Source organism: Podarcis erhardii (assembly GCF_964252035.2).
Source record: "Podarcis erhardii genome assembly, chromosome: 4".
NCBI lineage: Eukaryota > Metazoa > Chordata > Lepidosauria > Squamata > Lacertidae > Podarcis > Podarcis erhardii.
In genome coordinates, this window is record NC_138508.1 from 58,205,076 (window position 1) to 58,225,699 (window position 20,624).

The 20,624-nt window shown below is 44.8% G+C and overlaps 2 long non-coding RNA genes across 3 annotated transcripts; one reads left to right on the plus strand and one right to left on the minus strand.

Moving 5' to 3' along the window:
- Positions 1-2,072: 2,072 nt before the first annotated feature.
- On the plus strand, positions 2,073-9,300 carry LOC309340115. 2 transcript variants are annotated; one of them, XR_014155807.1, is made up of 3 exons: positions 2,073-3,007; positions 8,126-8,951; positions 8,984-9,300. It is a non-coding gene; the product is annotated as an uncharacterized lncRNA (long non-coding RNA). The 2 variants fall into 2 exon arrangements; XR_014155808.1 differs by lacking the exon at positions 2,073-3,007 and adding an exon at positions 5,237-5,884 and having other exon boundaries at positions 5,920-8,951.
- A 10-nt stretch (positions 9,301-9,310) lies between these two features.
- Positions 9,311-11,027, minus strand: LOC309340122. The gene is made up of 3 exons (XR_014155816.1): positions 10,311-11,027; positions 9,765-10,066; positions 9,311-9,598 (listed from the first exon to the last, which is right to left on the minus strand). It is a non-coding gene; the product is annotated as an uncharacterized lncRNA (long non-coding RNA).
- Between the last annotated feature and the right edge of the window lie 9,597 nt (positions 11,028-20,624).

The window sequence follows — 20,624 nt, forward strand, 5'->3', positions numbered from 1 at the left end:
ATGTAATCTAGCTGTAATGGACACCACTTACTATTACTAAACTCAGGTACTCAGGAACATCTCGTGAGTTCCTGTGCTCCAGCATTCCCCTATGTGAAAACTGTAATGCCAGAAGCCAAGGCAATTCTAGTGAGGTTGGAGGACCAAGCTGCACATTATGCAGGAGATGTGCTACTGGCGCTCCTCATCCACTTGCTTTTATTTTTAAGCAGTTGAGGGTTGTAAGGTTAAAACTGGGGCTGTACACATGCCCTGCCCTCATCATATTTGAGGCCCGATCCAGTGCTTCAGAAAGGTCCCAGTCTGACTTGGATCTGGGTCCTGAAGCAATTTGAAGCCTTTTAAATTAGGGTTTTAAAAATAGAGGTTTGTTTTTTTAAAAAAAAGAAAAAGTAAAGGCCTTTCCACCAAGTAATACACATGTTATATGTTGAGTTTCTTGCATTTAGTTAAATTGCATGAGTCAGCACACTCGCAGTATAATAAATGAGCCTCACCCTGAGAAAACCACCTTTATGATCATAGTATCTCTCCTGCCAGTGTGGTGTAACAGTTAAGAGTGTACATGGGAGACCAGAGTTCGAATCGCCATGAAGCTCACGGTGTGATTTTGGGTCAGTCACTGTCTCTCAAAATAACCTACCTCAAAGGGTTGTTGTGGAGGGGGAGAACCGCATATACAGTGGTACCTCGGGTTACATATGCTTCAGGTTACATACGCTTCAGGTTACACACTCCACTAACCCAGAAATAGTGCTTCAGGTTAAGAACTTTGCTTCAGGATAAGAACAGAAATCGGGCTCCGGCAGCGTGGCAGCAACAGGAGCCCCATTAGCTAAAGTAGTGCTTCAGGTTAAGAACAGTTTCAGGTTCAGAACAGATCTCTGGAACGAATTAAGTACTTAACCCAGGGAACCACTGTATCACCTCGAGTTTGAAAAGGTGCAATAAATGCAATAAACAAATAAAATAAAATGTGTGCCCTTAAGAGATGCCCTTACGCTCCTTTGATCTGTTATCCTCACATACCTACTCAGCACACCCAGCCTCACCACTTGCTCCTTCTCCTGCTCTGTAAATCATTGTTTCGTGTTTCATTTTCATTTAGTCCACAAAGGATGGGGGCAGATTCCATGTGATCTCAATTACTTCTTCTCCCCTCTCCCTCCATCTGCTGCTTTCCAACTCTCTTTGCTTCCCACCCACCTACTTTTTGGAATCCTCAGATTCCTCCACGTGGACCCAATCTGACTTGTCTAGGGCTGCTTCAACCAGCTCTGGCCAAATCCCAGATTGACCTAAATCGGCCCTATTCAGTTCAGGATCTGGCCGGAGTTGGTGCACTGGTTCAAATGTTCCTTAGAGGAAAGATGAAGTGCAAATGCAATCAACAAACATTAATTCTAATTACTTCCAGTAGCACCTTAAAGACCAACTAAGTCAGTTCTTGGTATGAGCTTTCGTGTGCATGCACACTTCTTCAGATACACTGAAACAGAAGTTTCCAGACCCTTCTATATAGTGAGAAGGTGGGGAGGGGTATTACTCAGAAGGGTGGTGGGAATGGGTGATTGGCAGATAGCTGTGATGAGCCTGTTGACGACTCTTAACGACTGCAATAGGTCTTACAGGAAAAAGCAAGGGGTGAAGAGAAGCTGCTGAATTACAACTTATCACCAAACTTAAAACCATGGAGAAGCCTGGTCTGAACAAAGACCTTGGATTCTTATCTCATTATACATGACAAAGCCATTTTTCACCTTTTCACCCCTTGCTTTTTCCTGTAAGACCTATTGCAGTCGTTAAGAGGTCAACAGGCTCATCACAGCTATCTGCCAATCACCCATTCCCACCACCCTTCTGAGTAATACCCCTCCCCACCTTCTCACTATATAGAAGGGTCTGGAAACTTCTGTTTCAGTGTATCTGAAGAAGTGTGCATGCACACGAAAGCTCATACCAAGAACTGACTTAGTTGGTCTTTAAGGTGCTACTGGAAGGAATTTGTTTTGTTTTGACTATGGCAGACCAACACGGCTACCTATCTGTAACTGAAACATTAATTCTGTGCAACTTGGCCGAATCTGTGCTATAATCTGACACCTCGTCCAAAGGTGTGCATTCCAAATTATTGCCCAAATCCATGTAGAAAAGCCGGAGTTCCTTACTGGACTATAGATCATCGGCCAGAGTATGGAAGTGATTCATAGACAACTGGAACAACTGGAAACAGACTGTTTAATCTGTGGGAATAATCAGACAGTATAAATTCAGACCAGCATCAGGGAAGAGTTAAATACAGCAGTCTGGAAAACTCTGTCCAGATGACTTCCTGATAAAGTTTATACAAGGATAGCTTTGTAGCAGTGTGTGTACATGTGCGTGCGCACAAGGGTGCTTGTGTCTACGTGCCACATGGCCCGAATCAGGGTGGGACAGGGCTCCATACGGCTTGTCCCGAAAGAGCTGCCATCGATCATATCCCTCGTCTAGCAAATTCTGATGGACAAACCAAAGCGATGTCTTCCCCACCCCTGCTGCTGCGCTTGGTTTACGCAGGCCGGCTCAGATGGGAGGAGCACCCGGGAGAGCTTGAATCTCTTTAAACCAGAAGCAGGCAAGCGTCATGCCCACAGCAGTTGACCAGGGGAGGGTCAGATTGCATCAGGAGCCCACAGCCGCTTCTATGTGTGATGCATTTCCCCACACGTCTTTCTCGGCTGTGGAATTTGTGTCAGACTGCTTCAGCAATGTCAATTGCCGGGCCTGAAAATGTCAAGCAGCACAATTACAGCCTTCTATTTACTTTGGTCGCATGGGTTCCTGATTTCTAGGAAAAAAAGATGCCAGAGCTGAAGTCTGTCTGGAAACAACACCCTCTGATCTGGAAGCTTTCCCGCCTGTTCCTTGATGTATGTGTGAAGTGTTTCTTGCCGTTGCTCAGAATGGAATGAAACCTTGCCAGGAGGAAGTCTGCGCTTCCCAAACATTTGTTTGCCAAGTAAAGGTAATGGGGGAGAGTATATAACACCCCCCCACTCACCATTTATCCCTCACAGCTTCTCCTTTTCCCGTCAGCTTATTTCCAGGCTTGAAGCTGGTTGTGAGAGGGAGCCATGGGGAAAACAGTCGAGGTGAAATGATGAAGGAAAGAACTGGCGGGCAGTGGAAGGGTTAAGAAATATCTCTCACTTTCCAATTCGCCCCCACAAATCGAAACAGGACTGAGAATCCAATGCATCATAACATGTACTTCTGCCCTCCATTGTGAAATAAAGGGCGCTCTGCACCTGCTCAGAGGCAACACCATCAATTTCTACTTCATTTTCCATAGTTGAGCCCTGGCACTGAAAACAGGTGAAAGTCAACACAAATTAAGCTAGGCTTTCCAATATTTCCATTTGCCTGCCTTCCCTCTCCCATGTCCTGTTATTTTCTTTTCTGAAGTCTGTTGTTTTTAATGTGCTACGTTCATATTCTGGCTTCCGCCGAGGAGCTCAAGGCAACATGCCTGGTTTCGCCCTCTATTTGTTCCTCTCAACCTCCCTGTGAGGTAGCTCAGGTTGAGAGAGAGCTATTGGCCCAAGGTCACCCAATGGCTGAGTGAGGATCTGAACCTGGATTCCCCCAATCCTAACTAATCTGACACTCTCCCCATGACATTATGATGGATTAAGGGCCAGGGTAAAGGTAAAGGGACCTCTGACCATTAGGTCCAGTCATGGCCGACTCTGGGGTTGCAGCGCTCATCTCGCTTTTTTGGCCAAGGGAGCCGGCGTACAGCTTCCGGGTCATGTGGCCAGCATGACTAAGGCGCTTCTGGCGAACCAGAGCAGTGCACGGAAACGCCATTTACCTTCCCGCCGGAGTGGTACCTATTTATCTACTTGTACTTTGACGTGCTTTCGAACTGCTAGGTTGGCAGGAGCTGGGACCGAGCAACGGGAGCTCACCCCATTGTGGGGATTCGAACCGCCGACCTTCTGATCGGCAAGTCCTAGGCTCTGTGGTTTAACCCACAGCGCCACCCGCGTCCCTAAGGGCCAGGGTACTTAGTCACAAAAAGTTGTAATCTGAGAAGCTAAACCTGACCCTGGTGCTACTTTTGCTGCACTGTCAGAAAAGGCCTCCTTGGCCTCTCCTTAGTGTGGAAGGCACCTGTGCCATTCTGTCAGGTGGGCAAGGAGGAGGTGGAAGATGTTCACAACTACCTCTGAGCAGCTCCCCTGCATCTGCTTTGTGAAACAGTCAGCAACCACGGGTGACAGAACTCAGGCTATCGACCAATGGGTAGGTTCAGAAAGATCTGCATGCACTGCAGTTAGTTATGCTCAAATCTGTCACTGTTGCTTTCTCTCTGTTTCACAAAATTTCCAGGCTTAAATTCAGTTCTCCACATTTCCATAGCAAGTTGTGAATTTTGTTCAAGTCCTCATCAGCATTTTAGTGCAAATGTCTCCTGATATACACAATTTGGTATGTAATTTTGCCTAATATACACATTTTTTTTGCAAAGCAATTTCCCCATATATTTTCATAGAATTGTAGAGATGGAAGGGACCCCAAAGGTCATCTGGCCCAACCCTCTGCAATGCAGGAATTCTGCCCACAGCCGTCCCTGGGTGGGCTCACCAACCTTTTGCTTAACAGCCAGACACACTGACCCATTGCACTACCTGAGGAAATTGCCAATTTCGTTTGCTATTTTCACTATTATATGCACTTTTATTTTTATTTTTCACTAATACATGCATTTTTATTCAGACTTTGCCCCAGCATATGCATTTTTGGACACATTACATGGCTAGAGAACCGCAATGCAAAATTCAGAGAAGGGTGATTTCAAAGGATGGTTGTGTTACAGATCATGCATTGTGTGAACTAGGTAGGTTTGCTTTTAAATGCGATCTGAATGGGATTTCTCTCGGATCCCTAATTGCGGCCCACTACTGCATGTTTATATCTCTGGATTGTGGCCAGAAGTGACTTCCATGAACATTTCACTGTGCATTGTTCCTCATACGCTCCATTTGAGCTGAAGCTGTAGAGACCACAGCTGTTCACCTTGCTTGCAGTGGCGTAGCGTGGGTTATCAGCACCCGGGGCAAGGCAAGTAATTTGCGCCCCCTAACCCACGGATTTGCGCCCCCTAACCCGTGGATTTCCCTAACCCCCAGAAGTTGCGCCCGGTGCGGCTGGCCCCCCCTGCACCCCCCACGCTACGCCACTGCTTGCTTGCACTAATTTTTGTTCAGCCTGTACCCACATCTGCCTACAATTAGCAGTCTCCCTTACCTGGATCCCAGCCTGAAGCCTGCCATATATGCACATCACGTTAGCTCCGATTCCCAACATGAATTGCAGCCTAATATAATTTTCCCTCTACTGATGTGCAGAGGGTCAAAACGTAGGCAGATTCTTTCTCTATTACTTCATGGAATTTAATCACTCTCAGCATAAACAAGGTATTTGAAAACGGTGTACAGTGAACTAGGAATACAGGCTGCATGAGCTCACTGAAATCAGTGTGGAATTCAACGGGCTTGCATGCTGACCCAAACGCTAAAAAACTGCTACATTGCCACAAGTTGCCAAGTAGGACCTGCTTGTCACCAGTCCACATCCTTGGTTCTAAATGTTGGTAGCACAGTTCACATCCTATTACCCTCCAGGATAGCCTTTCATTTTGTGTTGATGTAATGAAGACACAACAGTTAATGTGATATGATTACTTTTAATTACTTTTCATTTGCTTTATTATCCACCCTTCACCCCAAGGTCCCAGGGCGGGTCACAACAATTTAAAATGCAACATTGTGATCACAAGAATTTCGTGGGTCCTAAAAATGTATGTCTCATGTGCTAAAGGACAGGATAAATAGGTGTGCCTTCAGCCTACAACAAAAACTGACAATGTAGGGGATGGCACAAAGAATGCCCTCTGCTGGACCACCACCCCAGGCTTTTGAAGGTGGTGGAACTACAAAGAAGGCTCCTACTGTTGATATTAACACCCAAGGAGCTCTGTATGGAGAAGATCTTTTGGGGGGCCATACATTTAAAGCACATGGCTTCCCTCAAAGACTCCTGGGAGTTGTAGCTTATGAAGGGTGCTGAGAGTTGTTAGGAGACCTCTATTCCTCTCATAGCAGGGGTGCCAACTCCTAGGGGCCCAGCTCTTTTGAGTCCGCCTAATTATTTGTGGGGGCTCCCCCCATCAATGTTAAAAAGAAGCAGGGGTGGAGGGGGCCAAGTACGGTGCCAAGCACAGTGCAGTTTCAGTGGCCTTCTCCTCCTCCTCCTGCCATGGAGGGGAAGGAAGGGGGAAGCAGCCCCCGGCTGGTGGCAGCTGTAGGAGGAGGAAGAGGAGAACGAGTGCCAGAGAGAAGGAACCGCCAGCCATTGAAGCTGCGCTGCCGCCCCTTGCTCTTCCCAACATCTTGACATTGTGATGCGACATTGCACATTGCGTGTGTGACATCACGCGCGTGACATCAAACCCCACCCCATCTCCCTCTCAAGTTGGCACCTCTGCCTCACAGAGTTGCAATTCCCAGAGTTCTTTGGGAAGAGGGATTGTTAAAGCAGTGGTAGAATGCACACACATTAGAAATGTGTATGTGTCATACTAAAAAAAGAGCAGGCAGAAGAAGGAATCTTGCAATGGGCTTGTGAAGTAGCTGGGGATTGTGCAAACACAAAAAGAGTGCCATCACCTCTCCCCCACCGCACACAGACAAAAGAAATCAGCAGAAGAAAGTTGCCAAGTCTCTGTGGTCAAGGGGTACTTTTGCACAATGTCAGCATAGCTTAAAAAAAAAAGAAAGGAGGACAAAAGAAACAACAAAGCAGAAATTGGCCAATAGTTAGGAAAGGAGGTTTATGGCCTGAGCTAGTCTTGGGTCTTTGGGATGTTCTTTTAGCACTTTAATGAGGTACTAACTTAACACACACACACACACACACCAGGAAATTCCTCTGTTGCTAATCAGAGGCAATGGGTGACAGGATGAGATGCAGACACAAGCAGCTCCTTAAGCAATTATCTGTGACCAATCAGAATGGGGAAAGCCAAACGACAGCGACCCGGGCATCCCCTGAGAGATTTGTTTCAGTTTCACTGGCTTCCTGCAAGGAACATCTTTTGATTGTAAATGGAGGTGGTGTAAAACCAAGGCAGCAATTGGTCAAGGATGCTCTAGGGCAAAGAGAATGTATAAGCGACATGAAAGAGGTCTGGGGAAACAGGCAAGGCCAATTCAGTTTCTTAGAATGGTAGAGGGAACAGCAAAACAACAAGATGGGGCCTTCCCCCTGGGCCGCACAGCAGAAGTGTCACTCACCCATGACTTGACTGCATGCAGTTTATTCTGGGAGTAGAGTCCACATGATCTTCAATAATAACCGAGCAAAATAACAGGGTACAGATGAAAAGAAATTTACCAGATAATCTCTCAGGGAGGAAAGTAGAGATGGGCAAGGAAATTACTTGCTGCTGCTGTTGTTTATTTACTGTGGGGTGTCTGAATGATGCAGCAAGCACTGCTGACTGCTGGCAGGGTGTCATTGCTAAGATGTTGAGCTTGAAGGTCCTGGGTTCAGATCTCACCTCTGTAAGTGGCTCAGATAGGCAAGACTCTCTTAGCCGCAGCTATCTGCAGAATGGAAATAATAACACTCACCTTCTTTGATTCCATGGCCTACCATGTAGGGTTGCTGTAAAGATTGCAGAAAAGTTGTCTGTGCATCATTTAGATTTGTCAAAAAGCAGTACCTAAATACAGTGGTACCTTGGGTTAAGAACTTAATTCATTCTGGAGGTTCATTCTTAACCTGAAACTGTTCTTAACCTGAGGTACCACTTTAGGTAATGGGGCCTCCCGCTGCTGCCGCCGTGCCACCGCTGCGCGATTTCTGTTCTCATCCTGAACCAAAGTTCTTAACCTGAGGTACAATTTCTGGGTTAGCAGAGTCTGTAACCTGAAGCATCGGTAACTCGAGGTACCACTGTACTATTTTATTAATTTTAAGCCACCTTGGTTATTCTGTAAAATGGTGGGGTATACATTTTGGAAATAATTAAAAGAAATTATCACTAATAAAACAAGTGTTTTCTGTTCTCCAGATATATATCTACTGCTCCTCCTAATAGTTCAAGGTAGCGTACGCTGTGCAGTCTCACAACAATCCTGTGAGTTTGGATGGGCTGATAGACAACAACTGGTCCAAGGTCACCTTGTGAGGATCATGACTGAGTTGGGATTGAAGTCTGAAGATAATACCTGCAATGGATTCGACTGTCACTTCCAAATAAACATTTTTAAAGTGTGAAGAATCTCTGTGTGTGTGGAGGCTGAAGCAATACAGAATATGCAAGAGGTTTCTTTTATCTAATACTAACTATAGAAATGTGCCAATTGTGGTTGACGATACTGGGATGAAATTGGTCCTTGCTGCAGTAATAATGTCATCAGATAATTTCACAATGAGTTTCAAGCCGGATGTGTCTTACAGCTCTTGGCTCTTCCCATTCAATCCTTCTGTCAGTTGTAACTATCACATGCCAAGTTTTAGACCCTGCTGAGACACTTGGAATGGTTTATGGGATGCTGTTGATTCGGCAGATGACGTATGGTCCAGATGGTCCCCCTGTCATTTAAGGCGGCTGTTTCCATTTGTTGGCGTCATATAATTTTCAGCGGAAAGGTGATTCTTTCTCCCTACCAGATCCACCACATATTCTTTCCCAGGCTTCACAGTCTTTAATATATAGCACGCAAGTGCTGGTGAGAGAAAGGAAAACTCAGTGGGAGAGGAGGATATGCTTTGCATCCTGCACTCAGGCACAGGGGCAAGCAAGCACCTTGGGGCAAACAGGCCATAGTCAGACAGGGTGAATTTGGGCAGCTGGTAGACAGGCAGAAAATCAAGATAGTTCAGATGGAGAATTGGCAACAGCTTTCCTCAGCAATAAACTGCCTAGGCCAAAGGAAGACAGCAGAATGTGCCCCATCCCTCCTGCTTTTTTATTATTTGGGCATTAAGGATAAAACTTTACAACTCACCAATGTGAATACAAAATATACATATTAAATTACGCCATCAGTTATGCTGGTTTCCTATAGCTCTGCTCATTCCCAGCATAAATAAATTGGCTTTTCCAGCTGGATAAACGGGTCTTTGAAAGGTTTCAAATGTGATTAATAAATCAGTGACAATAAATAATTGTCATACGGAGGCCCAATGACATCACTTGGGAACAAATCATGTTTTTTAAAAAGTGCAGAGCAAACATTCCATCAGGACCACTAACAACCTCAGGACGAAAGCTCCCATTGGCACCACAGCCTTGTGACCTATCCTAAGGTTCCTGGGACTTGACTATGGTCGCTGTGAACAAGGGAAGAGACAGTGAGGCAGACAGGTGAAGAAGAGCTTGTCCACACTTTCTAGGCACGGGTCCAGTACGTTTCTCGTTTGCCCTGCCACTTTCCCTGGGAAACCCCGTAGTTTACAGATGAATCGGGTTTTCTGTGGATTGGAACTTCCTCCAATTCGGTGAGGTTTTCCTGGGGAAACAGCAGGCCAAACAAAAAACCTCTCAGACCCAGTGGCGTAGCGTGGGTTGTCAGCACCCGGGGCAAGGCAAGTGATTTGCACCCCCTAACCCGTGGATTTGCGCCCCCTAACCCGTGGATTTGCCCTAACCCCAGAAGTTGCGCCCGGTGCGGCCGGGCCCCCCTGCACCCCCCACGCTACGCCACTGCTCAGACCTATGCCTAGGAAGAAGAGCAGAAGTAAACATGGGATAGGCAGGACTGTGGCCAAAGCCAAAGATGTCAGAGCCTGGCCTAGTTGAACTGTCCTCTCTCTTCTGCCCCCAAGGTAGCCTACCACCTACTACCTCATGGGAAGGATCCCAAGAGAGGGAGGGAGGCTGGTGAAGAAGGTGTCAAGGACCTGTTCCTGTTCCAGCTAGACTGCTCCTTGGAGCCATCTGCCACTTACTGTCCTGTGAGGAAATGCCGTGATGACTTTATACAACAATATTGTTCATTGCTTATTTCTAAATACAGTGGTACCTCGGGTTACATACACTTCAGGTTACATACGCTTCAGGTTACATACTCCGCTAACCCAGAAATAGTGCTTCAGGTTAAGAACTTTGCTTCAGGATGAGAACAGAAATCATGCTCCAGTGGCGCAGCGTCAGTGGGAGGCCCCATTAGCTAAAGCGGTGCTTCAGGTTAAGAACAGTTTCAGGTTAAGAAAGGACCTCCAGAACGAATTAAGTACTTAACCCGAGGTACCACAGTAATGTATTTCAATGACAACCTGTAAACTGGCTTAGAAAGACTTGTGAATGTCCTGAAATGTAGGGCCGTGGTAGGAATAAAAATAAATGAAGACAAAGGTGAAGAAATATATTTGCATGGTTGTTGTTGTTTTTCCCCCAAATGGCTGTATACAGAGAGTAAAAAGGACCTTCAGATCAAGGAGTTTGTTCTCACGAAGAGAGCTAACTGATAACAGAAGGGCCGCTAAACTCTATATTCACTTGCATCTTATTCGTTTCAAACTAGGACAGGTGCCTTTCCTCCAGCAGAGTTTAAAACACATTTTCCTTCCACTCTGCTACTTTTCTCCTCCAAATCCCAACATCCCAAAACTGCACAAGTCAAAGACATATTTTTCAGGCTTTTTAGTCAATTTTAGCTGTTTTATTAGTTTTAAAGTAATTTTATTAATTAATAATTTAATATTAATAAAATTAGCCCAATTTTTAGAGTTTTACAGTTAACATATTCTTCCTGATGACAGATTTAATGTTCACTGCTGTTGTTGTTTTGGACGATGAATTCCCCCCCCCCCATATAGCTTTGTTTAATGGAGGGGTAGGTTATTGATGTTCTTATGTAATTGTATTTATGGATTTTTAATTGTATCTCCTAATTTGTATGTTGTAAATTGCCTACAGGCTTTAGCATAGAGCCCCGTCACTGGCATAGGTGGTACACAAACATAATAAGCAGCAACACAAACAAACAAAGCAAACAACTTCAATTCTGTCCTATATGCATTTCTGCATAATGGGCAATTAGTCCCTGAGCTGATGGCATAAACTTAGCTGGCAAGTAAGCTGATTTTTATGTAAGTAAGGACTGATCCACAGGAGCTATGCAATTATTATTATTATTATTATTATTATTATTATTATTATTGCTGCTGCTGCTGCTGCTGCTGCTTTTTGAGGGGGTGTCAAATAAGCATGCAATTAAATATATTTAAAATAACAGTAAAGCACAATCTGATGCCATATTCAAAAAAAGACAAATTTAGCAATCGCATCAGTGATAGCAAACCTGTAGCACTCTGGATGTTGTCCAGCTCTTGTTAGCCCCAGGCAGCATAGCCAAGGATTGTGGATGGTGGGAGTTGTAGTCCCACCACATCTGGAGGGCGGCAGGTTGTCCATCACTTCTTTACATTAACAACCTCCAGGGTAGTATCAAACCTGCAAAGCACACAAAGAGCCCACTTCACTGGGTGCTAATGGGGGGAGGGGAGTTGTCTTGCAGCTTTTACAAAGGGTAGAGAGGAAGGCCCATCATCAGACAGGTTGTTCCATCACCTTGGGGCTACTGTAGTAGAGGGCCCACCCACATCCTTGCAAAGCAAGGGCTTACGGAGCAGGACCTAAGCTTCTGCATGCAGATGCACAAAGGCCAAAGAGGTGGCCTCTATGGCATGTGAGTCCCAGGCCAAGAATGACTTGAAGGCAGGAGTGGGGAACCTATGACTCTCCAAATGTTGCTGGACTTCACCCCTAGCTATTGGCCATGCTAGCTGGAGCTAATGGACTCCTGCAGCAACTGAACAGCCACAGGCTGCCTATCTCTGCTTTAAAGGTAAGTTTATTTCCACAAGTGTCTGCCTATGTATGGAGACACTCAACAGAGACCCTTCTTCATGTTTGCTTGCCAACAGAGGTACAGTGGCTGGCTATTGGAGAAAGGGCTTTTCTCTCTGCTGGTTGCTTTATGTTTGCTGTATTTCTACTCTTTTCAGGTTTCAGATGGCCTCGAAAGGGTAAGGTAAAGGTAAAGGGACCCCTGACCATTAGGTCCAGTCGTGACCGACTCTGGGGTTGCGCGCTCATCCTGCTCTATAGGCCGAGGGAGCCGGCATTTGTCCGCAGACAGCTTCCGGGTCATGTGGCCAGCATGACTAAGGCGCTTCTGGTGAACCAGAGCAGCACACGGAAACGCCGTTTACCGTCCCGCAGGAGCGATACCTATTTATCTACTTGCACTTTGAGGTGCTTTCGAACTGCTAGGTTGGCAGGAGCAGGGACCGAGCAATGGGAGCTCACCCCGTCGCAGGGATTCAAACCACCGACCTTCTGATCGGCAAGTCCTAGGCTCTGTGGTTTAACCCACAGCGCCACCCACGTCCCTATAAAAATCCCTAAATCCCTAAAACTGGCCTCTGAATACCTCTTGCTGGGAATCACAAGTGGGAAGAGCAGTGCTGGGTTCAGGCCCTGTCTGAGGGCTTCCATTGGCATCTAGTTGGCCACTGTGAGAGCAGAATGCTTGGCCAAATGGGCCTTTGGCTCCTTCCAGCTGAGCTCTTCTTAGATCTTATGTTTCTTACGTTAAATGTGGCCTGAAATCCAATACAATTGCAACTGAATATGTTGATTCCTCCCCATATTGATCAGGAGATGAACAGAATAATTTTGCAACAGCTGAAATGCATGAATCATCTTCAAGGGCAGCCCCATGCAGAGGGTATTACAGTAAATCCTGATAGTTCTCTTTCAGTTAAAACTACATTATGTAGTAGCAGTCTGCTTTACATGTTCAAGGGCTAAACTATTTTGCACAAAACAGGTTTTGTTCCAGAGTCCTGGTGAGCTCTGAGCTAAAGCCAACTCAGATGATGTGCCATTTCTGATACAGCACAGTCCTCTTGCACAGGTACCACCTCAGAATCCACATGGGACCTGCTTGTTTGAAAGCCCTGTATGTATATGTTCATTTGTGTACACTCTGTTATGGATAACTAATGTCATGGGCAGTAAGGGATCAGAGCAAGAGGCAGGTTTTTGGTTTTTTTCTTATTGCTCAAGTAAATATTTGCACAGTAAAAAATTCAGTGGTCATTAAGGATATATTACCAGCAGTAGTGCCTAAGTGCTCTCATATAGATTATTGCAGTTGGTAATGATCAAAGTGTTTGGATGAGTAAACATTCACAGCCTATAGTAAAATGCCATTATTACAACCACTGTCAAACACAGGTAGCGGGTATGAGGATATAAAGCTGAAATTACAGAGGCTATCGTGAGCCTTTGATCAGAGGACTCAAAAAAGAGCCTCAGGGGCATTCTCTCCATCAGAAATGATATGAACGGTGTCAGTTTCCAACTGGGGATCCTGGGACTGGATGTCCCAGTCACATCTCTGATTGGAAAAGGCACTCTACCAATGCCTGGAGGGTGTGCAGGGCCTTCTATTGCCCTCCAAGCTTTTTGCAAATATTCAGACTGACTCTTTGCAGGAAGCTCAAGTCTTTGTGAGCATTTGCTCTGAATGTTTTCAAAAGCCCATTCCCTTCAGGGGCAAGGGACAAGACACTCATACATCCTTAGCTGAGCATGCATAGACGCCAGAGCCACTTCTAGGATACTTAGGGGGTAGGGGTTGGGTTAGTAACCAAGGTACTGCTGTTTGTGATTAATACAGCTAGTTTGGTCGTGTCTGCTGAGATCTGTAGTTGAGACTACTCATCTTTCATTAACAATTATGGCAAGCACATTTTGTGCCAGTCAGCAGGTTCTCATAAGAACTGGCCACAAACAGTTTTGCAATTAAGGCAGGATTGGAGAAAGAATACCCCAGCATAGATCTCTCCTCCAGTTCTTGGTACTGGTAGCTAGGATTTCTTTTAATCACAACTGAGAGATCAAGGGCATTAATTCTGCCTAAATAGCAGACTGTATTTCCTCCAGGCTGTTCTGAGGAACTAATTACATAGACTCCCAATTTGAGGAAATATAAAACAGTCTGCAAATTATTGTAATGTTGATTTGTTGGCAGCCCAAAACATGGCATATGGCTCTTCAGTATGGCACCACGCTGAACAGGCTGACTAGTGGAGCTCCTTACGCAAGGCAATGTCGTAAGTAACAGTCAGATGCTGCTTATAGAAATATATTTTGGGTCCATTCCCTCCTAGCTTACATAAGAAACAAGGGGCATAGAGACTTTCCTCAAAACAAGGGGCGATGTCTGAAGAGAATTCAATATACTGTTGTCAGATGTATCCATCGTTTTCCAGGGTGATGTTTCAAGGGAAACCAGTTCACAGGTGGGAAGGAGAAGACATCTGTGCAAGGTGCCAACTCACTGCCGCTGGCTTTGGTGTCACTGTTCCACCATCACACGCCTCACAAGAACAGTTTCTCATATATATAGATCTTAAGGCACCATTTGAATTTTTAATCACACAAAACAGAAGTAGTCAACACTATGCCCTCTAGCTGTTGGACTCCCAAGTCCCTTCAGCCCCAGAGGGCATGGCCAATGTTTGGGAATGATGGGAGTTGGTGTTGAGCGGTATCTGGAGGGCACCGTAGAATGGGATGAAGGCAGCGGCACCAATCCAGGTTTCATTGATGAGGACTAAGAGGTTTGAGGGCAAAATATTGACAGCAAAGCTGAAGTGCTTGCTCTTGGATTGGCAAAATAACAACAAAAACATTTGTATTATAATAGAAGGTAACAACAACAGAATATTATTGAAAATACAATATAGAGTAATTAAAACCAGCAAAAGACCAAAGAAAACTTTGCTTGCAGCAAAGATAACACCAACTATTTACAGCTCAGAATAAAACCAGCCCAAAACTGGTTGACAACAGAATTTAAAAGGCTGAGTGAACAAATAGTTCCCTCTCTAGTGTCAAAAAGGCTACTGGGAAGGTCCCCGTGAGCCTCCCTGAGGATGGTATTCCACAACCAAGGGCCACCACCAAAAAAGGCCCTATCTTTGGTAGCAACAAATCTCATTTCACTTAGCATGAGCACCTGGTACAGATCCTCCAAAGAAGATATTGAGGTTTAGGTATGCTTACACAGGAGGAGGTAATCTCTCAGTTAACCTGTTCCCAAGTCATGTAGAGCTTTAGAGCTTAACATCTGCATTATAAATTGGGTCCAGAGTGGATTGGGAGCCATTGCAGCTGTTAAAGCAGAAGTAACTTTCATGATAACTGAAGTTATTGTAGGTGACCCTGAGAAATAATCCTACGTGTTGTCCTGTCCTGATCACAGGTTGTGATGGATGTGTGAGAGTTGCAAGGACACTCAGTAGCAGCTAGGTGCCATAGGATCTTGGATAGCCCACTTGCTCTGACAAGGTATGAAGTTCAGGGCTCATCCACACTTCTGCTTGGCCTGCTACTCCCCCCCCCCCGGGAAAACTTGCTGTTCTCTGAGGATCCCAGTTCAGGGGACTCTTGACTGAGGAATTCCAGCAACTCCACGATTTGCACCACTGGCCTTCATTATCCAGCTGGTTCTTCCTCCTGTGTGAAGAGTCCCATCTGCTCCTCAGGATCATATCATCTGGGCAAATGTCCCTTCCCTTCCCTGAGAATGGCACCCAGGGCTGAAGATGGAGTAGTCAGCCATCCATTCAATACACTGCCGCCCAAAGGCCCGTTATCATACACTGATATCTGGGTTTAAATAGTGGCTCTTACATAAAGCCATTCACGTGCTTTTCCTGCAGGCAGGCAGCCATCCCAGTGGTCATAAACAAAAGAGACTACAGTACTCCGATGGACATAAAGAAAGGTATTTCCTGAGCATGACAGGATGCTAAGACGAAGACTCAACCATCTCTTTCCTTAAAAGTCATATAGTGGTCCTTGGTAACAATTCAGTGTGAGACAATGAACAGACTTTCGGCATTCATGTATGATTTGAAAGAGCCTCGGGTGCAAGTAAGCTCCGCTATACTTAACCATTGTCATTCTGCTTCAAACAACAGAGCAGCTTTCCCCAACTTGGTGCCCTCCACATGTTTCAAGCTAAAGCTTCCATCAGCCACAGCCAGCATGGCTGTGTAGCAAAAGCAAAATTATACCCGAATTCCCAAACAAACTCAGCTGAAGTGACCTGCTCTGTAGCTATCTGAAGATGCAGCTTGTTTGCCAGTGTCCTTTGCTAGACATACCCCATGGGCCAGTCATGGCAGCTACTTCAGGGGGGACTGTAAAGAGATAATAGTATAAAGAATGCTTTGCTTTAGCGGGCAATTTCCCAGGGTCCTCATCTGCTCCTCCTTGATGTCTGATGGTTGGCAGGTGGAAGCTCTTGTATTGTGACAGGAAGCAGGGCTTCTTCATCTTCTGTTTGGCCCTCTGATAACTGGCAATAGTCGTTTCCGGGCTGAGCTTTCTCATCACACATTCAAGGCCAGCCAGGGGCATAGCAGGATTACATAACTCTTCTCGGAGAATCTTAAATTCCAAGAAAGAGGAAACAATGCATGACTGACTCTGCCTCTCTCTGTGCTAAAGGTGACTGAGTGCACAGTGTCCAGGGAAGGATAATCTGCTCTTGCCACCTGCACTCCTATCCTTTCACATGCCCTTCACAGTACAAGGGTTGATGTTGACTCTGAACTGTGCTGTTTGTGCAGCCCTACCAGCTGGACACCCGAGTGCTATGTTGCCTAAACGGCAACTAGGGGTAAGTGTAAAAGCAATAGCTATAAACATGCTGTTCAGCAAAGGAGTAAGTCAGATGGCAGCTGCAACTGCTTGCAAGCTCATACCCTCATGTCACCCATACATATTTTTCGCAAGATGAGGGTTGCCCAATAGCAAATAGGGGCCTGTGTGCCCACGAAAGGGAGAACCAATATGATACTAAAGGCAATGTCGCTTCTTGCTATTCTGCCAGCTTCTACTGGCAGAGACCACAGAGAAGAAGCACCCATCTGGAATCAAATTTATCATCCGCAAACACTTGAAGGCCTGGCGCTAGCTGGCGAAAAAAGAAACCCACACCACAGTCTGAATGGGACTAGCTACAGAAAAGCACCCTGAGGATATGAAAGCAAGCAGGCCTACCTGGGAGCAGGTGAAGAACAAAATCCATCTGGGCCCCAAATATTCAGGAGGTTTTCAGTTGCCAATTGGGCTAGTGGCAACAATATATTTAACCAGTAATTCCATCTGTCCAGATCTGGTCAAAGGCAGCTCTCCACAATGCTCTGTGAAAACACAAAGTGATACAAATGTGAGAGCAGTATCCCGCCATCTTCGATACATTTTTGTGCTGCCTGGTTTTTTAAACCTCCTTATAGTTTGGAAAAGCTCACATTTTTGTTGCATTAGATGATGTTGTCTCTTTTAAATACCTTTCCGTCTATGGAGGTAAAAGGCTCCACTCTGGCAATTAACTTGGAAAAGGAGAGGCCAGGTTTATCATGATTTTTATGAGGCCTGTCCGCCTTGAACCATTTGGCATGAGAGAGATATCTCTTCTTGATCTGGGCAATAGTTATCCCTCTCTGTTTTGAAAGAAAGTTGAAGTCCAGACTACAATTAAAGAAAGAACTAGGATCTTGGTATAAGACATAAATAGAGGGCTGTTTTTTGTTTTGTTTTGATGGAGGTGTAATAATACAGAGGGTGATTAGAGAGAAACAATCAGAAGTCAGAAAAAGTCTGAACTGACATCAGCTGCCAAGAGAGTTTTTATATATGGGTGTGCAGATAAAGAGAGTGAGAAGGAGTTGGGCTATGTACACATAAGTCTGGCTCCAGCACACTCCCACTGCTAGTGTTTGAAGCCAATTACATATGAGGGAGGCCATAGTCCATATGTATCCTGTAGTTTCTCAGTGCTATCATTGTAATTAGCAGTTTCATAAATTTCATGTCCGGGTTAGACTCAGAGATACACAGTTTGGCTGAAGGCATAATTTTCATCATAGGCTTTCGGAAAGCTGTTCATTGGCTTGCTTGAGAGATGCACTGATAAGATATACTGATTTAACTATCTCCCAAGTCTTCTTATTGTGCCTGATTAACTCATTAGAATTCAAAGCTGTCACATTATTCCTGGTCATACAGAGATTCCTCTAGCTGCATTAAGCAGTTAAAATCACAAATCTTGCACCTGTAGGCAAAACCATGAAACCATTGCCAGCAAAACATCTCCTTGAGATTGGAAGGGGTTAACAAAATCCTGTTATAAAACAGTAAATTCTAAATGTGCATTTAAAGGCATATGACTCAGAATTTTTTTTAACAAAAGAGGAAGATTGTTTCAGCTTGAGTTGGACACATTTCTGTTTATATCTCTAAGCTTCCTTCAGAATTAAAGAAATTGTGATCCTCCACACACAAAAAACCTGTCATTCCAGAAAACTGCAGCTGATGATAAATGTTTCCATCACTGGTGAGTTACAGAATCAAAAAATTAATAACAGAAGCAAGGATGTCCTTTCCAACCCCTGCATATGATCTGAATTTTCTTTCCAGTCCCATCTGTCATTACTTCACCCCCACCTTGGGGGTATTCTTGTCCCTGGAAGAGAGTCCAGCGCTATACCTAATCCTTATCTCTCCCCCCCCAAAAAAAAATATATATTATAAAGTTCAAATCAAATCTGAAAAAATATAATCTGAAGCATTTCTATTTTTAATATATTTTATTATTAACATTTAAAAAGGACAACAGCACTATTAAATCATAGCACAAAAACACTAAACATACTAAAGGGGGGGAATGAAAACAGTCACAGGAATGACTCTGTGGAAAACCAAGGTAAGTAAAAAGCAGAGAAGGAAGCATAAGGCAATAAATAAAAAGGAGGAACATGGTCTTCCTAAGCAGGGTCAGGTGAAGAAGGCATGATGTGGACCAGTCAATGTCATAGGTATTGCCAAATAAAATCATATTTCACTGAGATAAGTGGTTTCATATGTTGTTTGTTCATGTTGCACCACAAAAGCCCTCCAACTGGCAGCGAAGCCCACTGGCTTAGCAATTCCCTTCAAAACCTTAAGATGATGGGTTAATTTTTGGGAGACAGCTAATAACTAAGCTTCCTTATACCAGCAGTTCACATTCATAACAGAAACACCCTTCCGTCCCTGTGTTATGACCAGTTGGTTGCAACAAAAAGGAAAATTACCAAATGTTTTAAAGGGAGGTCAACATTAATTACTGAGAAAATAGAGAGAAGACACAATTTTGGATCTAGGTCCAGTGAATGGTCAATAACAATTCCAATTTCCTTACACACTTGTGGCCAGAAAGTAGCTACGTGGGGCAAACCCACCACAGGTGCCAATATGTGCCAATAGCACCACATCCCCTCCAAAAGTCCAAATATTTGTATTCTGAATATGTGCTAGTCATGCAGGTGTATAGTACCCTCTATCAACTGTTTTGAGGGAATTCCTTTGAATATAGGCTGGTGCAAAGGGAAATGTAACAGATTTTATTCTGAACAATTCCATCCGGAATCTCACCCAACTCCACTTCCCACACCAAGCGTAAATCAGAAAAGGAGGGGAACTGCAAAACTAGTAACAATGAGTAAAAATGAGACACTAGCAATTTCATATAATTATTAGAAGGGGGGGATACCCCAGCTTCCATGGAATTAGAGGTCGGGTTGCTGGGCATTCTCTGCTGGATTAGGTATAAAGTGTAGCAACTGGAATATTTCTATTTGACCCTTAGATCAGGGTAATAGAATTGTGTAAAAAGAGGTTTCCATTTGTAGATGTGAACTACAGAGTGCACCAAAGTCTACTGCATATGCGCAAGGGAGAAGAAATATGTTCACCACCAGTGAATGATGTTGCAGGCACTACCTATCTGGCCATAAATGCATCTTAAATTTCAGGAATTAGTGTCAGCATTTTCCAGGTATCACCCAAGGTGTTATAGGAGTTTATACAAAATAAGTTTTACCAGTGGCTAAAGTGGGGCAACCCCTTCATGGATCACTGCCTTGCCGTGGCGAAGGGGCTTGAATAACTCAGAGAAGCTATGAACTATGCCGAGCAGGGCACCCAAGATGAACAGGTCATAGTGGAGAGTTTTGACCAAATGTGATCCACCTGGAGGAGGAACCGGCAAGCCACTCCAGTATCCCTGCCAAGAAAACTCCATGGACAAAGACAACAGGCATATAAAAGTTATGACACTGGAAGATGAGCCCCTCAGGTCGGAAGGTGTCCAACATGCTACTGGGGAAGAGCGGACGACAAGTACAAGTAGATCCAGAGCTGATGAAGCGGCTGGGCCAAAGCCGAAAGGACGCTCAGTTGCGGATATGCATGGAAGCGAAAGGAAAGTCCAATGCTGTAAAGAAAAATATTGCATAGGAACCTGGAATGTAAGAACCATGAACCTGGGTAAGTTGGATGTGGTCAAAAATGAGATGGCAAGAATAAATATTGACATCCTGGGCATCAGTGAACTAAAATGGACGGGAATGGGCGAATTCAGTTCGGATGACCATCATATCTACTACTGTGGGCAAGAAACCCGTAAAAGAAATGGAGTGGCCCTCATAGTCAA